Below are 17197 nucleotides of genomic sequence, written 5' to 3' on the forward strand. Positions count from 1 at the left end.
ACAATTTTAAAATGTCTATTGTATGCAGACCCTGCACAGATAGAGCCAGATGTTGCTGCCTGCTCCCTGTTTAAGATTGCCATTAACATAAACAAAAGGTAAATATTTTCAAATTACTCCATATGCCTTCTGTTTTTAGAGAGTCAGTCTCCACGCACCTGATGCAGTCCCAGAGGGATTCAGTCTCCACGGACACACAACTATAGCACCAACTACAAGCACTGTAATACGCTGAATGGTTGAGGGTGTCAAGGGGTGAGATTTGTCTGCAGTGAATCAGAATATGCAGACTGGGTTCATCTGTAACATACGCTTAGGTTCAAATATATATTTATTGTAAAAATGATTCCAGAGTACACATACTCTAGAAACATTTAGGATGCATTGATTTTGCTTTATTTGTCTTCTGAAAACTTTGATCGTGCTTTTCAGCAGACAGGAGCTTGGAGACCATCAGTCACCATTTTGGTTATAGTTGCAAGGCTAGGAAGTGCTGGACTGAGTAAAGTCCTGAATATATTTTACCACTGGGCGTTAGTGGGTATTTATTACACAATATTACTTATCTCTAGCACAGTATTCCCTGTATTTATAGGAAGAAACGCTACAAACATGATGGTTAACAAAATGCTATAAAAGCCTCACTGTACATGGACTTTTCTGTTTGCGTACACAAGGATGCCCTAACAAATTAAATGTTTTATGCTTCATTAAACTTAAGCAACAACAACTAAAACAAATCTTCCAACAAATGTTCTTTTGTGGGCTAAGTTCTGCAATAAAGTCCCATAGTCTTATCAATTACTGTTTCATTTGAGGCTAAAAAGATAATGACCAAATGCCTTGCTCTTCTGCCAGTCTCACCATAACTCAAAGGAACAATAAAGCAGTTCTAGATATTATATACAAAAAACAAACCCTGCTGTCACAGGTCCAAACCCTCCAAGCCAACTCTTCTGACCTGCTGCCTTTAATGACAGTTACAGAGCAGGGCCAAATTGTGGACTTAAATGCAGGCGTTTATAGTTCAGGGCGATGCCGTTCCTGGCTTCTCAGGGTGTGATTTAGTCAGAAATGTTTCTGTTGAAAACAAATCTGATAAAAGGGAGAATGACAGGAGTGAGACGTGGCTCCTCCTCTTTCCACAAAGGACGCTTCCTCACTAGCAGAATCCTCCTCTCCTTCTCCCTCCCTCGGTTTGACAATTGCAGAGTGCCAAGATGTGGAAATCATCCTTCCACTGGTGACATCTGTCTCCCCAAAGAGCTCCGGAGGCAGTTACTGTGATAGCTTTGGAGTCTGTCATATGATTAGGTGAATATCGAACAGTCTGGGAGCTCATTCTCCTAATGCTGGCTCACATCTGATTGGCTGATGTCCCCGTTTAGGCTGAGATAGAGTTAATTTTCCTTCTAGTAGCTGGTACAGTGCTGTGTTTTGAATTTCGGATGAGAATAATGTTGATAACACGTTGATGGTTTAGTTGTTGCTACGCAGTCTTTATACTAAGTCAAGGCCTTTTCAGCTCCTCATCCTGCCCCAGCAGCAAGGGGCTGGGGGGCACAAGGAGCTGGGAGGGGGCACAGCCAGGACAGCTGGACCCACTGGCCAAAGGGACATTCCACACCATATGATATCACGCTTGGAGGGGCTGGGGTGGGGGTGGGAAGAGGCTGTGTGGTGTTCAGCTACCTGCTGGAAAAGCCACAGCAGCTGGAATTCATGCAATGCACCTGTTTGTTTTTATATTTTTGTTCAAAGAAAGAGGAAAAAAAAAAAGGCTTAAGTAAATTTATGCATAGGGCTTGCAGTTTCAGAGTGCCTTCCCTTTCATTTATTGTATGGTGTATCCATAACGATCAGTCAGCGTCGCCCATTTGTGTATCTACAGGAAATATTGAGTTTTCATTGTGAAAAGGCTGATGCTTATGAATGTGTGAGAAAGCTTTATGTGCCACTTCTTTGCAAACAGAGACTTCAGAACACTCATTAATGAACCATAAAGGAAAAAAGATTTTTTAAAATAACAGCTCTCCTAAGAAATGACATTTAAAAGGAGTACTGATTAATATCAGAAACAAGCCAGAAGAGTTAAAGAAGTTTTAAGTATTATCCTTTCCAGCATGGCTATCAATAGGAAGCTGACAATAGTATTATTGCTATTTACATATTGGTAACACGCTGGTATGAATTTGCATAACGTATTGTGGTTCTATGCTCTAGGGACTTGCATTGTAACATATTGGTGCTTAATGAACTCTGAAAAAATTGATTTTCCACAGAGTAAATTAAGGAATGCATTATGGCTGTTAAAGCAATCTTAAGGGAAATCTGAGGCTTCCACTGCAGCACCGTGCTTAGTAAGTAATAAATTACATGTTATACTTATTTGCCTTAATTCATGCTAATTTTGTCCAATTAATGTATCACAGTAATTCAGAAGCCTGTCACAGGAGAGCTAATTATTTATTGGATTTTTGTGTTCAGCTCCCTAGGAGTCTACTAGCAAACAAACTTGCGACTGTCTTTCTGTTAGGTCCACAATGACATTCTTATGTCTTACTGTGGGAAGAAAAAGAATGTTATTATTTCCTGGTTTCAGTTATGAAAATGGATCATTATTCATGTAAGTTAGTTTTTTGTTTACAAACTACTGTCACGTCATGACAGACTGCCATACTGTTAGGATGAGATCCAATGTTTTTCCTCTTCCTGTAAATGCCTGAACACGACATAATTCTTATTAAAGACCACGGTGGCACTTTTCACAAGCTGAAAGCTTCTGCCGAGTGCGCATAAAGTTCAAGAAAAAAAACCCTTCTCATTCTTTTCACTGAAACCTATGTTTTTCAAAAACCATTGCCTTGAAAAACCAAGCACAATGTGCCCATAGCAATTGATACTCTTTCAGAAAAATAGATTTTTAACTGTGGCAGAATGTTAATTCACAGCAAAAAAATGAATTATTTATGAGATTAATTTGTGCAATTCATACCTATAAATAATATGGCAGTTGCTAAATAATTTGCACAGAGTGATAAGATGCAGACATCACAGTTAAACAATAAGAGAGTCACCAGCTGTGAAATACCCACTATCTGCTAGCATTCTGTCATGCACAAGCATTTACAGAAAATTATTTGTTAGGGGTGGAAAGTATTAGATCTGATACTTGGCTTCTTCTCATGGGTAGCGGGAGAATACTTGTCAGTTGATTACTGTCTTCTACTCTTCCTGAAAAGAAGTGATATTTCTTTAAATGTATAATGCAAAGTGACGTTACCAGCAGGCTACATAAAATCATGTGATGTAACCTGCCATAATATGATGCACATGACCGACTGTGTCACAAATTTAAAGAGACTTATTTTAGAAGAATTGGTAAGGAAAAAAAAAAAAAAAATACCCCTACTCATTTTCAGTCAGTTGCCATTGATCTGTGTTTGCCTATAGCCAAATGAGTACCTGGTAGTTCAGTAAACGTCTCTGCGCAATATACCATCTTACACTTACTGTAGCTATTATTATAATTTAAAAAGCATCTGTCAAGTACTTCATAGTTTTCTACCACTGTTTTTCAATCTCTTCATTCCTAGCAAGCACACAAAACCTCAACAAAGAATTAATTATCCAGTCCTTGTTTCTTGAAAAACAGTTGTTTAAAGTGTATGGCATTTAGAATTTGAAAATGTTTTCTTCATTTTCTTCCTTGACTTCCCCACTCTGGAAAATATAAAGCATACACTTAATATTAAGCATGTCTTAAATCCCATCAAAGTTAACAGTGACAATGACTGAATTTTCCACTTAAATAGGAACTTTATTTTCAGACTGCATTATCTGGACATTCTGGACAAGGGGACAGAATATGGGCACCCCTTCCAAGGGTGGGAGCACACGTGTCCAACCATACCATGCAAACATGATGGCTATTTTATGAATGGTTCCGAAGAAGGGATAAACTATGCAAAAGAGCAATAATCAACAAAGAAAACCCAAGAATCAGGAAGAAAGTATCTTATGACAGCGTCAAAAAAGTCTTGGCAGCAAACACATCAGTTTTGAAAGCCCACTTGCCTGGAAATATTACTAACTTTTTCCATCTCTCAGTCCTTTTTTCCTATGAGTAATCTGCATCATTGACTATATGGAGAAGTTTAAATAGCCTCTTCTTGTGAGCCAAAACCTGCACAACCTGACACTGAAAATCATCTCAAACACTAATCATATGGAACAGGTGACAGAGGGTTTGCATTGTAAAGATGTCACACTACAGATACACAGACTAGGAAAAAAACTAAAAAAAGTTTAAGCAAGATTTGGAATCCCTAGTTGGAATTAATGATTTAAAGTGCCCATGTTTACTTTCTTGTTGAGCTAATATGTTTGCTTCTGCTAGACGTAGCAGAAAGCTAACTTTTGTGTTACTTTAACCTGACACAGAAATTTTTAAGAAACGCACAACACCAAAACACCCGTGGAGAGGCAAGGCTGGTAATAAGGAACTAGATATTCATTAGGGACTCAGTTTGTGACAGAGCTTTGACTATGCTTGCTACTTCATTCTCCAAGCCACCCTCCTGTAGAGTCCAGCTGCACAAGGAAGGTAGGGAGGAAGGGTATTGTACTTTCCCTCTGCTCATTTCTGGTTGTGCCATCCAATAAATGCCTCACTTTAAAATCTTTTTCCTTCTATGCAGGCAGCTACTTTTCTGCTAGTTATTTCATTGGGTTCTCTTCTGGTCATTCAGATTATGACAAAAGAAATCAAGTTTCAAACACCTTCTTGTATCACAGAAATGTATGGAAATCTTGAGTCACACAGCAGCAAGTGGCAAGACTGCTATGAACTTCACCAACGCAAGCATTCATCAGCAGTCTCTTGTTACACTAACCATCTGTAGATGGTAATTTCTGGACCTGTAACTTTCCCAACACCAATGTATTTCGTCATTCCTCCTGTAACCTGACATGTTCTGACACACACAAAGACAACTCCTTTCTCCACACCTGCAATGTCTTTGTCTCACTTCTTTCCCTTCCCATGCCCTCCTGCCACCTCCCTTGGCAAAGATCCATCAGCAAAGGGTTTCACATCTCCCTTTTCGGACTGATGAGATCTTAGTGGTCTTTCATCGCTCAACAAATGAAGGAAGGCTGTTTATGAAACCAGAAATATGTATTTAAGATCACATCCACAACACAGTTTATTTCTGTAATCGGTGCCTATACAGTGTTTCCTGCCATACAAAACCTGTCCTCTTATGTCAATAGGTGGTCTTTGTCAGATTATAAAAGATATTTAAAAAAAAAAAAAAAAAAGTAGCAGTAGAGCAGGGTGTCATGTTGGAGAAGCTCCCCACTGGAAGCAGCATCTTCCTTCTTCTCTGGAAGGAAACAGAGAAAGGTTTTACAAACTACAGAGATTCCCAGACCAATTCCAGTCTCAGTGGTTTCAGAAAACAGTGCTGCTCAAAATAGCTGCATCCTTCTTAGCCACTGATGGATGCAGAGCCAGCACAAATGTCTTCCTGGCAGTTCATATTATCATGGACAAAATCAGTGCAGGTATCAGTAGAGAGGCAGAAAGATGTGGATACGCTCACAAAACTGCAGGTTTATACAAATAGCATTCATTTACTCACCGAGTTCAGAAACAGATTATTTAAAGAAATGGAGGGCAATGACAGCAAGACTTTTAAATGATAACTAAGCAGCACCTTGGCCTCAATCACAAGACTAAATTAAAGCGGAAATCATATAAAGAAAAAGGTGACCCAACTTAGCATTAATTATAGAACGACAAAACCATGTAGGTTGGAAGTGAGCTTCAGGAGTCATCTAGTTCAACCTTCTGCTCAAAGTAGGTCCCTTGGATTCGGCTGCCCTGGTGGTGAATGATTAGCTTGCTGGGGCACAAGGAAATTAGAGATAGCTAGACAAGGAAGGAGGTTAGTAGTTTGTTATAGACTGGATTGTAGCAATGGGGAAGAAAAGGGCAAGGAAACTCAAAAGTGGTTATATAAACGAGGTGGAGTATAGCCACAAATAGAAGCTGGAGGTGAGTCCGCACCCTGCATCTTGCTCCCGTGTTGCCGTACAACACAGGTGACTGAATGAATTGTGCTAGTTGACAGCCACTGCAGATCTTTGCTTTCTTGCCTGCCAGTGGTTGATCAAGACTAATACCCACAGCCCTGCTTCCAGGACTCACCCATGACCAGATTCCTCATCCTGAGCACCATGTGCTGCTCATAAGTTCCTGTCATGTGTATGTGACTTACATTCTTGTTTTGTGTCTCCCAAATACTATTGAAATTAATTCTACTTTTCTGTAATTCGAAAGATGATTCTCCAATTTCATCCAGAGTTTGAAAACAAGTTTATTTGTTTCTTTTGATATTATCAAGCTGGTTAGCAGAAATAGCAAGATTCTGCTTGCTCATCAGTATCTCATACAATTGTGGATTTCCTTCTTTTCCATCTAGGGGGTACACATTTTACGTGTTTTTGCAAGACAGAAGAGAGAACACAGTCGTTGCTTCCATGCTCTGCTGCTACACTTGTAGTTGCTGAGATCCTACAAAACTCTGTTTCCTGCTAATGATGGTTGCATATGTAAATGCAGGACCTGCAGTAATCAATTGCAGAGCTGCAGTTCAATAAAATAATTTACAAGGAGACCTGTTACACCAGTGATGCCACCTGATGTGCAATTTACCCCCTAGCCTATTGGAGGGTGCACCTCTCCTGCTGTTCATACAAAACTTTTTTTTTCCAGCATATTGCTGCAGTTCACAGTTCTATTTTGTAAGTGTTTTATATGGTTCTGCTGGAATGAACACAGGGACCCCTTTGAGATCTTCAGGTGAAATGTATTATAGAAATGCACATAAACTAGCTTCTTATTTGATGCAGAGGCTGCTGTGTAGCTTTGCCTAGCCATTACATTTACTTTCCATGCCTATCAGCATGCACTCAGAGATTGATAGATGATGGTTTTATAATTCTTAAATAGTTTTTTGATATCCTAAACCTATAGAGCCTTCAGACATTTTGTTCGGGAGATTTAGAATACTTTGCTGCTTGAAATAGAAAGAGCTTCAATTGGCAGGGTTTTAAATCCAAACATTTAAGGCATTGATTTTACTTAGTTTTTCTAAAGTAACTCCTTTAGGAAATTGAGTGCTACATTGCTAATTTTAACTTTATTCATTTTAAAGTGCTCCAGGATACTAGCACAAAGGGCACTGTAAAAATTGCACTGTGCTGTATTAGTTTTGAATAGGATGAGTTACAGAACTGTTTGAGACTTTGAATTTCCAGAATTTAGTTATTACAATGCTTATAATACTAAAGGTTTCTTATGTATGCATTTTATGTTTGGGGTTTTTTTCTTAATAATCATAATTTCTAAGAAATATGTACCATACACAGCCTGTCACTAAAGCTTTCTAATATTTTCTATTGCAATACAGCTGTACAAAAAAGATTTTATAGAACAGTTACTCAGCCCTACATAAATATAAATTAAAATGCAAATGTTCATTGCCTAAATTACAGTGGACATTCATTTTCATTCAGTGAATCTTTAAAATAGTTCCAGTGATGATTAACTGGAATTAAATAAATAATAAATAAAGCAATGGGATTTTTTTTTTGCAATATGATAAATATGCTCACTTTGTATAAATCTGAATACAGCACGCAAAAATATCTCTAAATATTACATAGCAAGAGTAAGGGGTTGTGTATTCATAATAACCAATGTAAAATGAAATTATTTGTATGTATTTTGAGTTTTAGAACATTTTACTGTAAGAGATTTGGAGTTTTATGGCCTACTAGAGGACTATTAAATATACAATAACACAACAAAGATTGCACTAATTTTCCTTTGACTATTCTAAAAAATTATTCAGGACTATATAACTGATTTCAGTAAAAACTGGTTCATAATACGTTAACTTTAAAAACGATAATATAGTTTCATAGCTGTATTTTTCCTGTAAGTATTCCTTCAAAAAATAGATGTTGTAGGTAAAAATGTGAAAGATATTGTAAAGATCCTGATTTTTCCTCTCTGTTTTCCAGTGATTTGTCTCAATCTCATGTATAATCTAGCACTCACAGCAAGTGGTAAATACCTAACACAAGCAGGCATTGAATTACTTTAAAAGCAAGAAGTAAAACTTGAAAAATACTATGAGTTAAGAGGGAAAAATAATCAAAAGTATTCAAAAAAGTAAACATTGGCTTTGGAAGAATAAATGGAACATTCCTTAATTGCTTTTTCAAGACCAGTGGAAAATATTCTTCACACACACAGTGATTTTTTCCCCCCCCCCGTGCCTCTCAACAAGGGATAATATGTGAAGGGATAACTCAGTGCAGGAGAAATAAGGTGGATGAACTTAAGCAAAATTTTAATAGCTATACCACCAAACTTCAGCAAGTCATTGGGGAGACAGATCGATGGAATGTATGTTATCACTAACATCAAAAAGAATAGATCTACCACAGAAAAAAAACCACCACCCAAACTATTTAAAAATTTAAAGCATTATCTATAGCATTTTTATTCAAAGGCTTTTTTGAACAATTGTGTTTGCTTGCACATTCTTTGACAATAGAAAGTTCCTACAAACCCTACCCTCATGGTCAAGGTACTACATGGGATTTTTAGATTTCATGTGTAACTAGATTTGATACGTACTTCAGTTCTGTTTAGAAATATATGCATTAGTGATCATGAGTCATCTTAGCTTTAAAGGAAGAGGGCAATACTGCAGTCACCCCAAAGCACAAAAAATTGATGGTAAAGTCAGGCAATGAGACACATTTTTGCTTTTATGTTGTCTATATTAAAACACGTTTATCACAGTAAAACATGTACTATGTAGTATTTATTTTATGTTATCTGCCTGACCCATATCCAAAAGAAACTGAAACCCATGGTTACCTTCTCATTGGTCTCCTTTTCTTGGTCAGTTGTCCACATTTGGTCAATTGTGGTCATTTTTTGAGCAAATGTGGTCAAAAAAAAAAAAAAAAAAAAAAAAAAAGGTCAATATTTCTTGAAGTATGTCTTCTGAGTACGTCCAGTGTGTCGTTAATTCTTATGCCATAGATCTACCTTTTTCTTCCCTCACTGAGACCTACAAAATTTTTGGTTTTATCCTCACCCACTTGTTCAGTGCCCACATACTGTAGGCATTTTATTGATGACCAGAAAATGCAGTGTTTGTGCTAAAGAGACCCATTGGCTTGAAGAGCACAGGGCCTCAAACGACCTCCAGCCCACAACGCATTTACGCCAAAACACAGCCTGGTGTGGCAGGAGGAACATAGACAAGAGCAGCCAGTAGCAAGGAGGCAACACGAACCAGAAGCATGACCTGAAGTCGTGAGCGTGTGTGTAACATTCACATCCTGCTGCTCTTCCGAGGTGGTAAGATAGAGAGACCAGACTTTCTGAAAGAAATAATAACTGCAAATTTGTTACAAGTCTGTGATAACCAGTAATTAAGATCTGTGATGTTTTCAACAGCTTTAACTGTAAAATAGTCTGAATAATCTAAGTTAACTTAATCTAATAAACTGCTTACTTTTGCCATAGTGAAATCTGCAGTGGCTTAGAAAAGAAGAAAACTGTTTCACACTTCTTAGAAGCTGCACAACAGCTGCTCTTTTTATTTAGAAAATACAAATTTACATAAAAGTGGGAGATGTTTCTCATCCCTAGGGAGAACAATTTTCATTAAAATATTCTGGTTTTCCAATGAAAAGTCAAAACTTTGTCTAGCTAGCAAAAAATACAGTTATTTAAACAGTGCCTTGCTTTTCCATCAAAAGACTTTTGAGTAAGTATATTGGTTTACTTATGTGAGTTGCTTTTCTTGAACAAAACAACTCTACAGAACAATCGATGTTTACCATAAAACCATTTATGTTGGCTGAATTTAGCATTTTTTAAAGTATGAATTAGGCTTGAAATTTCATTCATCATGGTTACTTTGGACTGGATTACAACACAAACTATTTTTCCCCCTGGGACTGGGATACAAGGTAGACTTCTGTAATGTATTCATTAAAATATATTTTCATGCAAATTTCAAATAAAAAGCAAAATGTAAGAAATGAAAGTATTTTCATTTGGAAATCCTGATATACTTTTTGCCAGGAGTTGTGCTCCAAGCCTCCTTCACTTGGAGGGGTTACCTGGTCAATACATTATGCGTACAATAGTAGCCTTTCTTAGCTAATCTGACAAGAAAAACCCCAGAAATTGTGATGTAGTTGGACAATCCAGCTAACCATTTATTAGTAAAAAGACAGGGAATATGACCTACTGTTCTTCTAATCTCCACACTAAAAGCACCAGAGTGGCAGCATTCCAGCTTTTGGGCACATGGCTCTAACGCTCTTTTTTAATTAAAGAAAACCCCAAACAACCAAATTGTTGTTCTACGAATAAAGAAATGGGCTTAGGTCACAAACCCAGTTGGGCATTGAAAACAAAACCTAATAGTGAAATACAATTTCTTGCACTCCTCTGACCCAAGACACCCTCTTCATAGTTAGTGAGAGCAGCAGTCACCTCTGAGTCACAACTCCTCTAAAACAGGTCAGATAAATTGCACCCAAACCCACCTGTTCCTCTCCATGGAGTCCCAAAAATGTTGGGGTAACTATCCAGAGATAGATCTCCAATACTAGGTGAGATCAGTCCCAAATCTGGTTTTCAGTCACACAGCGTTCTAGCAGAAGGAGAGAAACGAAAGAAAGCCTTCCCTTAGGTTAGGAAGTTACTTTTTCAACCTCTTCTGAGCTCTTTTTGTCCATGCCTTGAAGCTATTTTACAGAGTCATTGTTGGATCTCTGTCAGGAGACTTTCACAGCATTTTCTGAAGAGTAATGAAACCGAAATTTTCAGTCCCATTTCTTCTCTGTATTTTCATGTAGCTCCCACAAAATTTCATCAATCAAAGCCATGTTTATGTTTTGTAAAAGAAAACAACAGTCTTGTTCTGAAGAGAGGTTTTGGTTCAATTTCCATGTTCAGCTCAGTGAAGTAAATAATAAAATTATATATGTGCTTTTTAAAAAAAATCCTGCAATTCTAATTAATTCAACCAAAATCTTATAAGAGTTTCAAGAAAAGTCAGCCTGCAGTCTGCATTCACATCTCATGTACAACATTCAAAAATTTATATTGACTCCTTTGAAGTCAATGGATTCACTCCAGTGTAAATGACAACAGTCAACTCTGTGACCCTAAAATACTCCTAGTAGGACTCCATCTGTAATGGTATTTTAGGGCACATTAGAGTGTAGGCACACAAATTTGCTACAGAAACCCCCTTTTGAACTTTGCATTCTTTTCTTTAAACTACTATCTTAATGAAAGAACTTAAGGGTATTTTGCCATCAAAATATGTAAAAAAGAGAATGAATCAAACTTCATAAGTCAGCAAGTATAATTTACATCCTTTCAACACCACTAATCAGCCACTTTTTTATCTATACAGTTAAATTTATATAAAATGGCTGCAAAGATCTGGAGAGATCATTCAGTTCATCCTTTACCCCAAAAGAGGTGTCATCACTTTTGAGATTAACTAGGATACACAATATAGCTTTCTTTTTGCATGCCACAATGTGAAGGTGTTCAGAAAGTCCCATTTTCAATGTTTTCATGAGTCCAGTCCAGAAGCCTAGATATATAAAGGCAAATGATATTTTAGTTACCTAAATGTTTGTATGTTCAAGTTCCAGTTGGCAACTACCTATATCTGCACGTGAGGCCTGACGTCACATCCCTGAAATCCATGTGGATTAAATGTGATGGACTTTGAAGTAAGCTCCTATTCAAGTCCCCATGTGGAATAATTGCATGCACAATTGTAAACATACAATGTTTCATTAAAAAATGCCTACAAAACCCCATTTATTTGAAGGTTGATCCGTAAATGAACACAAATCAGCAAAAACATTAGAGGAAAACTTCTCCAGCTAAATTAAAGCATCATTCTCAAGAGCAGAATGTATTAATTAATATCTTCACCAGTGAACATAAGGGCGTTTCCCCCTCTTATCACACACTTTTGCTGTATATAACTTCATACACCTGAATAACTAGCAGTTTCTTCATGCAGCTCTAATAACAGCTCTTACCAAGGCTATGAGGATAACGTGCATAAAAAATTTAGATATCTGCAGAGAACCTTTAGAAAACACTAAAGTTTTATTTTACTTGTTGTTTCTTGAACAACCTTTTACCATTCTGAGCATTTGCTGTACAACGGAGATTTTAATAGTTACCCTCCGCTTGTACCTTATCTTTTACTGTAAACGTCTTCGGCAGTGCATTCACATTTCATGTCCTTTCACAGTGCAGTTCACTTGGAGACAAAAGCCAGAGAAATTTGTTTCAGTTGAGCTATTCCTTTTTAACAGACACTTTCCAGCTCACTTGCAGAGGCTGCCAAAAGGGAAATCAAGGATTGAAATTAGCATTCCCCCCCCCCCGCCCCCCCCCGCGATCTGAAAGACCAGTAAGGTCATGGGGAGTTTTAAAATTTATTTGTCATTGATTAAAGTGTTATTAAAGTATTTGCTAATTGATGGGCTGTCAATTATGGGACAGTCCTATACCTCTAATCTTCTAATTGTGGTCTTCCAAGATGTCATTAACATCTTAAATTTGTCTGTTGGAAACTGCTTCCAAGTTTCACACTTTTCCAACCACTGCTATTGAATTGGTTTTCCAACAGGAACAATAAAAGGCTAATTATGTTAGCTATACGTTAGTCTCCGGCTGGGCATTCTAGAGATGGTGCTGAACTTTAATTTGTTTACATGCTGCTCAAATCTAATGTTATTATAGATGGACATGACTAGGAAATGTTTTGTCCAAATATTTTTAAATTTAGTACTAAAAATAACAATGGCAAAAAAAAAATCTAAGCTTTTGTACTTTCATATGTATGTTGCTTATACATCATATAGAATGAAGTCTCATCCAATCAGAATTTAACCAATTTAAAAGAGTACATGGAATTTTTACTATTTATTTTATGTTACACAGAACATGACTATATTATATATTACTGAAAGACCTTAAAAATTATTACCACCTTGCAATACAAAATATTGTTTTAAGCAGAGGTGGACTCAGTCACTGATTCAAAGACTCATAATGAGGAAACCTATTTCATCAGGAACTTGTAATGAGCCTTTTTACTACCTCCTTCCCCTGCAGAAATGCTGGAAAGCATAGAATAATTTTTCTGTGCATCTTTCTACTCTGCTTGCAGCACCTGCCCAAAACCTGTTTCACAGAGGGACTTCAAGTCTCCATGAAGCCCAAGATTCAACTACCTGTCTTGTTTCTAAATGGAGAAGTGAAGGTTCTCTCCAACAGAGGTCTTAGCACTAGGTAAGCACAGAGTAGAAAAACCACTGTTATCAACTCCCATTGCGGTGTCACAGTTTTTTTCACATTATTTTCTCCAAAGCTCCAACAGTGACCTGCCCCCAGGCCCTCTTGGTAGCAAGGGCTGGTTCCCTGGCTAAAAACTGTACCAAGGTCATAACTTAGAAAAGCACCTGAATATTTCCTAGGTTAAAATATACCACGGAAATGTACAAGATTTTCGAATGTATTGAGGAACAACAGAAGCAGAGCTGGAAGATTACTTACAGGTGATAGACACAACCCTGTTGGGCCTCTGTCATGTTTTGTCGGGAGACAGTGTAGCAAACATTCATTCTGCCTGTTGTGTGGTTAGCAAACCTTTCTTCCAAGAGTGAACTATTATGAACTAGCTTTGGATACATTTGATCGTGAATATGTAGAATTTTTTGAAAAAATTGTACATAATATAATGGTGACTACTTGAAAACACAATGCATTCTTTTAAAAATATTGTAAGCAATTAATACAGTGTGTTTCCATATTTCTTTTAAGGTTTGGGAACAGATCATACAAGATGAATTTCAGCAGTGGAAAAAAATAATATTTGGCATTTTTGCTATAGCTTCTGAACTGGGATGTTGTTTTTTTCTCTGGCAGAGATCTGCACTGAGCACTACTGTCAACATTCCCACCAAGAAAAATACTACAAAAACTGGTTTGGATCATCTAAGACCTCGACAAGGGACAAGGTTGCCTATGGCGATCTTTACCTTAATGCTGGTATTGGGCCTAAGCCTTGATTTAAGTTCCCAGGCAACAGATCTATTAAAGCTATATTACTAAGGTTCACACTGCCCCTGAAAGCTTTATTAAATGATTATTTCGCAGCATGGTGGGAAATCTGTTGGAAGTTAACATGCAGCATCAGCCAGTCACAGCTCAGAGTTGAGATGTGCTCTTTGTGTCAAGAAACTAGAATTTTCCAAATAAGAACGTGTAAGTGAAATTCCCCTCATTAACTTTACTTGTCTATTCTGATTTCTACGGCTATAGTCAATGGGGGGAAATGGCCATTTCTAGAGTTGATGTCATCTTTCTTCTGTCTTGGGAGACCATAGGGTAGGATGCATTGCCCGACAGAACTGTCCCTGTGCTTCTGCAGACCTTAGAAGGGGCTCAGCTCCTCACCAGAGCGGCTGAAGTTCAACAACATGAGCCCCAGATGCTGTGAAAGGAGTAAGATTTGATGGAGCCATCCAGCCCGCGGGATTCCAACAGACTCAAAAAAGCATCTTGAAGATACACAGGATTCAGTGGATTAGGTTATCCTTTTGGCAGAAAACAGTCTGAGACAACTGATGCCAAGTAAAATCATGCCCACACATATTTCTTCAGGAGAATTGTTCAGGAACAGTTAATTAACAGCTAAACTTCTACAGTGTTGCCACAGTCAGGATATACATATTTTCTTCTATAAAAACACAATTACATGTTTTATTAAGGTGATTTTTTTAATGAACAGTGAAGACCTCTAAATAATTTAAAGGTATAATTTAATCTTCACAAAATCTGTCATTTTACATTATTACATTGCTAAGAAATGTAGTAATTCGGATTATACCATCCTGAAGTTATGAACAATTAAGTAAATGGGCAAGTTCACTTGCTGGCTTCAATTAATTTGGAAGGTGAGGGCTAGGAAGAGCTCAGGCAGGCAGGGCCTGTCACTGGGAGCACTAGGTAGCAGTCCAGCGCTGACTGACAGGTCTTCATTTTCACCTGCACTCCCCAGACCAAAAGCTCTGCTTGTTACAGTCTGACTACCTCTGTTCTGAAAGCCCTCTATGCTTTTCTATCTGCTAAATAACATACGTTCACCCTGGAGATTTAAGGGCAAAAATACTTCTTGTGGAGATTAAGATTCATGTTTTTCATAAACTCATCCATATCACTTTACTGATGCTGAAATGCCAGGGAATTTCCCTTGCCTGAAGCATATTTTCACAAATTAAGCTCTGAATTTTGCTGGTAGGCAAGACCACACTAACACACCCCAAAAGTTTAAATAACCTACAAAACCTTATTCAGGAAACATAAGGCATATGAATCTTTTATCTGCTAGGTTATCATGTTTTTCACAGCACATGTAACAAAGATCTAATCAAATAGCTCAAAATGAAGAGAGGGAAAAAAAAAAAAAAAAAAAAAAAAGGAACCACCCCAAAACCTTCACAGCTCCAAATTAACACTGGCAAAAGTACTGGATAGGAGATCAGCGTACATCAGAAAGTTTGTGAGATGGGTTGAACTAGTGTAAAATCACTGTCTTAGAAAACTTGGTGGTCCAAAAGGTCATGTTTTGGCAATGTAAGGTATGTAGAACAGCTTCTAAACTGACAAGCTGAATTTATTTTATATTTTTTCTTGCTAACCTCTAGAAGAAAAAGAAATTTTGTTACATATAAAAGAAAAGAATTATAGTGAGATGTACACCAGATTCTCAAACATCCATGGAAACTATTCTGCTTTATTTGTTACTCATCGCTGTGTCTTTTTAACTAGTCTAGTGGTCCGTTTAATGATAAATTTTGTTAACAAAGGACGTAAACAACAACAAAAGATGTAAGCAAAAATCTTATAACCTACCATATAGTGATAAAATGTATTCTTTTAATAACAGAAAAACAAGTTTTATTAACAAATACAAATGTTTCACTGAAAATGCCTGCTAATTCCTATATATCTAAACATGCAAATCATTCATTGGAGCTTTTCTCCTAAGCCAAGCAGTCACTCTTTTCACCTTGAAAAATTGTGCTCACATATACAGATAGCTCAGGTTTCTAAAAAGGAATAATAATAAATAAAACAATAATAGTAGTAATAATAATGTGGGGTTTATGTGTCCATTTTGGTAAACTGTGATTTGCACTGCATGGTGTTCTCTGTCCTCAGTGTTTATGTAACCTCCAAGGGAATTTCTTCCATCTTTTCCAGAGGATACCTAAAGTATCTCTGAAGCTGTGAAGGCTGCATTTTTGTAAGAAAATTTGTTACTGAATATTGCTAAAAACATTAAAAAAATAAGACTTTAGAACCTGTGACAGTGTAACTAAAAGTAAAGCTAGTAAAAGTTGTGGGTTTTTTTCCTTAAGCAAAATTAACTGGTTTGGAGAGGTGTGACCATGTCTGAACTACTAATTCTGTTTGATTTGAAAAGGTTAAATTCAGTAAGCAACTATTATTTTAATAATTATTCACCAACAAACAGCTCAAGCACTGTTCAAATTACTTGCAATAAAGCAAGAAGCCTGTGTTCATCATCTTGACTAGAGAACTGAAGCAGTTCACTAGTCTTCTATTGTACGTACACTGATATGATTGCAGTGGATATATCAAGAATTTTAGCCTATGTTCCTTGTACACTTTTCCTAAATTATTCTTTATATAATACTAGCATTTGTGAAATCTCTTAATTCTTATGAGATTCCACCCACAGTGGGCATACAAAATAATTTATATAAATTACATATATTTAGCCTTACAAAGAAACAAATTGTTTCTTGCAGAGCACTCTCATGTGGCTATACTCTCTTCAGTGATGTTTAAAAATTATAGACCGAGGACAATTTTACTCACAATTAGCATGCTTTATTCTCTCTTTAAAATACACTTGTGGAATTTTCAATCTTCACAGACTATTCTCATCTCGTTATGCTCTTGTGACGGCACGGAAGAGCTTTATAGCCTTAGATAAGCCTACAAGGGAAAGCGCAT

At 37.0% G+C, this 17197-nt stretch overlaps 1 long non-coding RNA gene across 1 annotated transcript; it reads right to left on the reverse strand.

The window, feature by feature from the left end:
- Positions 1 to 4053: 4053 nt before the first annotated feature.
- Positions 4054 to 12482, reverse strand: LOC130150821 (uncharacterized). Its single transcript, XR_008822397.1, has 3 exons — positions 12338 to 12482; positions 8963 to 10760; positions 4054 to 5387 (listed from the first exon to the last, which is right to left on the reverse strand). It is a non-coding gene; the product is annotated as an uncharacterized LOC130150821 (long non-coding RNA).
- Between the last annotated feature and the right edge of the window lie 4715 nt (positions 12483 to 17197).

The sequence above is a fragment of the Falco biarmicus genome, chromosome 5, assembly GCF_023638135.1.
Source record: "Falco biarmicus isolate bFalBia1 chromosome 5, bFalBia1.pri, whole genome shotgun sequence".
In the NCBI taxonomy this organism is placed as follows: domain Eukaryota; kingdom Metazoa; phylum Chordata; class Aves; order Falconiformes; family Falconidae; genus Falco; species Falco biarmicus.